The sequence below is a fragment of the Nyctibius grandis genome, chromosome 9, assembly GCF_013368605.1.
Source record: "Nyctibius grandis isolate bNycGra1 chromosome 9, bNycGra1.pri, whole genome shotgun sequence".
In the NCBI taxonomy this organism is placed as follows: Eukaryota; Metazoa; Chordata; class Aves; order Nyctibiiformes; family Nyctibiidae; genus Nyctibius; species Nyctibius grandis.
The window spans coordinates 4163426-4169072 of NC_090666.1; positions in this window are offsets into that span (position 1 = coordinate 4163426).

Below are 5647 nucleotides of genomic sequence, written 5' to 3' on the forward strand. Positions count from 1 at the left end.
TTTAGTTTCCCCAGGGTTTTTCCTTTTTTTTTTTTTTTTTTTTGTTTTGTGTTTTCTAAAGGGGGATGTTAATTTTCTGGGGATAGGGGAGGAGGGAGGAGCTTGAACTGCAGCTCTCACTGGAGGAAGCCTTTTCCTGTTCTTGTGGTTGCATCCTCATTTGCGGGTGGCCTTGTTACGTGAACAGCCTGCAGGCCTTTCATGGGCCAAGGCACAGAGGGAGGAACTAAAACCTGGGAAGGCTCTGCAGCATGGCGTGTGTTTGTGTGAGTGTGAACAAAGATCTGCTGGGAGGTGATAGGAGGCCAGTGTAAGTGGTCTTTGGGAATTCAGGAGACAAAGCATCTCTGCCCAGCCTATGGCTGCCCTCAGCAGTTGTCTTGGTGGCCCACCGTGTTTCCACTCGCTTTCTAAAGAGCAGCCCCATCTCAATAGTCAAGTGCTAAAGTATCGTTGGAGGACAGAAACGCGAGATGCGGTATAAAAAGGGAAGCAAAAATATCAAAGAGAAGTGGGGTGAAATCCCACCAAAAACCTTCAAAAAGATCCAGGTTGCTGAAATGGCATAGAAGTCGGGTGTGATTCAAAGCACAGGAGAGAATCCACTTGGCCCGATGGGGTCAGAGTAGGGTGCAGTCCCTCTGCCTTCTCCCGGCCCAGCCCAGAGGAGATTAAATGTGGGAAATCAGAACCAATGGCTTCATGTTTGCTGGTTTTTGTCTGCACTTCCAGTGTGATCTTGCCCTGTTCTGGGAGAGGAAATAGGAGGAGGAAGGAAGGAACTATGCACTGTTGTCTTGAAGGTACAAGGATGGGACAGAATATACCACAACTTATTTATTGATCTTCCAGACTGCACACAAATATAATTGGAAAACCTTTGGATACTTTTTTAACTTGATCTGGGCCGAGCAGTGACTGGAGTTCAATAAAAACACAGTGATGTTGGACCAGTGTGGTCTCACCAGGGCCCAAGGGCTTGTGTCAGGCCCACCAGATTCCATGTCTCATCAAGGTGCTGTGAACCTTAACGCTGTGAGGTCCTCAGTTGGAAAGCACTGCTGGATTAAACAACTATTACAGAAGGGTCATTAATGTTAATTTGAGATTTCAGGAGGTGCCTGTTTCTCATGCAGCCAAAAAACCTTGTTATTTAAATTTTTATTGCTGGCTACCTGCCTGTCTTTTTCTAAATAAGCAGATTATATGAGGGTCCACGGGGAAAGCATCCGCTCATGGCCGTGCCTTTACTCCTGGCCATGGCTTTGCCCATGACCACGGCTGCAGAGCTCATTTCCTCCGCGTTTTCTTTTCGAAATGCAGGAAACTCGTACACAAACACCAGGTTCAGACGTGGTGATGAGAATTCTCCAGCAGCCCCCAGTTAAAGCACAAATGCTCGTTACTGCAGTGGCTGGGATTTGGCAGGGCTTTGGCTTGGATCTGGGCTCCTGGGACGGTGAGGAGAGCACATGGTGCTTGGGACACCCCACACTGCTCCTTCCCTTTTTTTTTTTTTCAGCTGAGAAATCAGCAGCATCCTTAGCACCTTCATGCTGGCCATGGGTGGGCTGGGCTGTGGTTTTGGGGTGCCGGCTGGCGGGCAGGGGGGTGTCTGCTTCCCCGGGGCTGGGAGGGGATGTGCTGAGGCGCAGCTGGGTCACGCTGAGGGGCTCACCGGCTGGCTCCTGAAGCAGGGACACGAGCTGAGATGCCGTGAGGCTCTTTTCTGCTGTACAGAAGGGTTGAAAAGATGTTGTGCTGCAGTGATTCAGTGGGGAAAGGATAAATCCCTCACATACACCTACGCACCACCACGAGAAAGAACTCCGTGGGCAGAGAAGGAGCAGAACATGCAATATGAATTTCCTCGAGCTGCTCAGGAGGGATGGCTCTCCAGAGCCCTCCCTCGGGCAGCCCTGTGCCCCTGCCCAGCTGTGTGGGGACAAACGTCAGGCCCTGGCCGGGCAGGGCCCATCGCCTGCACCTGCAGCCTCCACGAGGCTCACGGGGCTTTGGGCTGCAGCTCCCGCCCCGGGAGATGGGCCGAGGCCGCCTGCCCAGCCCTGCGCAAGGCCGCAGCTCCAGCGGGCCGCGGGGCTGGGGAAGATGGCGGAGGTGGCTCCTGCTGTGGCAAACCTTGGGAAGCCCTCATGTAGGCCCCTGCCAAGGCCTTGGGTCAGCAGATGGTGCCCCAGAGAGCTGCTCACCCCAAAACCACCAGCCCTGGCCCCGCCTGCGATGCTCCTGACTCCCTGGTCTGTGGGTAAGTCCGCAAGGCCTGCCTTGTGCTCTTGGGGCGGGGGGCTGCGGTTTGGGGTGCTGAAAGGCTTGGGGAAGGCTTTTGCTCATTTAACAAAATATTCAGGGGCCTTTAAAGTGTGTTTGCCCAAGACGTGCAGTGTCTGTGGCCGTCCCTGTCGGAGCAGGGGCCGTGCAGAGCCTGGTGCCACGTGGAGTCCCCCAGAGGGGCCGGTGCAGCGAAGGCAGCAGCTGCTGGTTTGGGTAGACCTGATTTACATGGCAAGGGTTCTTATTCAATTTGTTTGCTTTCTTAAATATTTTATATTACTTCTCGGTAAATTTGAATTCCTCTTATATCTTTAGAGCATTCATGTATGCAGTTAGTTTCCTGTTACCTTGGGGATGTTAGACAGCTTCGTTCTCAGAGCTATTTAGAAAATTATTTAATCACCTTGGAAAATCCTATGTAGCCAAAAAATCTTGTGTTTACTTATTACTCGGTTGTAAATTGGTGCTGCAAAATATAGCAGTGCTGGGTTGTAAAACCGCACAGAAGTCTCTGTTGAAATCCAGTGCCAAAATAAGAAAAAAAATAATTAACTCTTTGCATGTAATGACACGAATGCAAATGTATTTTTCCATCACAAGGTTGGGCAGGAATTTCCGAGGTTTCTGCTGAGCCGAGTAACCCCGCAGATTCAGGGCAGCTCGTCGGTGACGCACCGAATTAGGATGTGATCACATTTACGCATTTTGAAACCCCGTAATGACTCATCCGTATGCCGTTAAAAGTTTGTGCTTTGTAAATGTGTGTTTGGCTGCTGAAAAGGGGCCGTGTCAAACACCCACGGGATCTCGGGGAGACAGCCCTTCCTCCCACGGGCCGGGCACGCCGGGGCAGGCACTGGGGTGCTGCTGGGCGGTGGGCGCTTGCCTGCGTCCTCAGCCCTCCTCAAGTGTCCCCAAAAGGGGATTTGCGTGGGCACAAAACTGCTGCCCGAGGGGCCCTTAGGTTCAGCATAGCCATGCTGGAAAAAGAAGCGTGAGCTGGTTCCCCCCTTAATACAGAAATATCACGGGACATGTTCTTGTGTTTCTCAGTGACCTGCTGAAGTCACTCACATGTGCTTGGCAGCGCAGATACTGGACCCAGTGCGTGTATAAGAACCGCTTTATTTTTAAGGGACAAAATCCAGCCTTTTCCTTGTGCACAAAATGAAGCTCCCTGGGTGTCTGGTGAGCCCCCAGCTGAGCCTGGGAGGGGCCACGGTCCCAGCCTGGGAGTGATGTGGCCGAGGGCTCCGGCGGAGCGGTGCCAGCCTCATGCCTGCACGACAGCCTCAGGACCTGCCTCATGCTCACCCAGGAGCTTCAGCCTCACCGCTGCACACAGACCCATAGCAGCAGCATCCCTCCTGTATCTCCCCTCCCTGGCTCGCTTCCAGCCCCTTCTGCATGCACCCGGTTATTACTGTAGCACCCAGCGTGTTTTACTTCACGTTCATCTCTTTTGCACATACCGGCCCACTCACATATTAGAGCTGAATCTTTTTTTTTATCTTTTTTTTTATCTTTTTTTTTTAATCTTTTTTTTTTTCTTTTTTTTTTTTTCTTCCTGCTTGTTGCTCGACGAAGCAGTGAGGCATGACCTGCTGCGTGTTGGGACACATCCTGACAGGTCTCAGCGGCACAGCATGGCACAGTATGGCACAGAGCAGCTGTCTCCACTGTGCCCTCGCTGGCTCTCGCCAGCAGCCCACCTTTGGGGAAGTGGAGGAGAGCGTTGGATGCTGTGGATGGTGGTGGCACCAAAGGTGTCTTGGCTTTTAGTATGTACCTCTTGACAAAGCAGGGAGAAAGGCATGGAAAACCGCAGCTGTGTGGTGCGCCCAAAGCCTTGCTGCCATCTTCTTAGATATTACGTTGGCTTTTCTTTCTCACGCGTGGCAGCGGCCACATTAGCTGCAGGTAACGCCGCAGGGCTGGTTGGGGCCGCGCAGGATTCCCTGCTATATTGCTAGCATGGCAAGGTGAAATGCAGAAATAGTGCGAGTACAGAGTTTTCAAAGGATTTTGGTGCGTTAAGCGTGTGGCCCGTTTTAAAGGGCTATCGCTGCGCTTCTTGGAAAGATAAGTAAAGCTTTTAAAGCTTGATAGGAACAGTGAACTGCAAATGGATCGTATCTTCTTGTCCAGGGGGTGTCACGAGTGGCTGGGGAAGGCAGTACTGGTGCACGGCTTCAGTGGAGATGGCATCACTGCGGCTGGGCTTTTCTCTTGTGTGTGTGTGTGTGTCTCCTGAAAACTTGTTTTTCTGGTTGTTGGTTTTTCTCTTCTGGAGTGACCTACTCAAAAGTGCTTCTGCTGGCTGGTGGAGTCTGGGCTTTATTTAAATTTGTCGAGGAAAAAAGTTGGAATGATATTCAAAGTGGCCATTGTAAAGTCTGCATCCATTGCAGGGGATCTCTGATGTCACTGTAGGTGTTTTGATTATGAGAGGGAGAAGAATTCATGTCAGTGCTTGAAACCAAGTTTAAATCTCGTCCTCACACAAACCACTTTCTCTTGCTATCCGAAACAATCCCCTGGGTGCCCACGAAGCGGCGTCCCATCTCATTTCCCAAAGGCTGTTTATTTCCTCCCTCAAATAGAGATTAGCAGGCTTGGGGAGCAGTGGACACTGTGCACATCGCCTTTGGCTCCCCTCTTACCTGGAGCCATCTAACGTCACCCTTCGCTGTACCGAACACTGGCTGGACGGTGCTGGGTCTCCAGGTGGATGCTTGTGGTGGTGGCTATGGGTTTTTTCTAGCCATTTCTATGTATTTGGGGGAAATCAAAGAGGTTTGGTGTGAGCTCCATGGCCGCGACGGAGCCGGTGAAGCAGGTGGCAAGCCCGTGTTTGGTGCAGGGAGGAAAAAACCTGCAAACCAAACTGAAAGGCTTTTAATTAAAACAAAAGATTAGATCAACCGAGTATTACAACAGGTGGTTAAATCCTGCGGCTAAACAGCCCGTGCTTTGTTCTCCGAGTCTGATGCATGAAGAGGAACTTTCTAGAGGGCAAACAAGGGATCCTGAATACGTGGCATTAAAAGTTTATTACGCTTAACACAGCAAAATTGGCACCCGCGTTTCAGGGGGAGAAAGCAGAGACATGTAAATGCACGGCTTACATTGATGGGGCCTCTTGAACGATGTCAAAAGTTTGTGTTCCCATGGGATGGAAATAGACTGATTTGGTTTGCTCCTCGCTGCTCATACCCTGCACACCCAGGAGGTGGGTGCTGCTGGCGGGGGACGTGGGTCCGAGGCCGCTGGGTTTCCCTGTGGCCTGTTGCTGGCTGGCAGGGAGGCTGGGCACAGCCATCCACCCCCCGAGCGGTACACCCCGCTTGTTAAA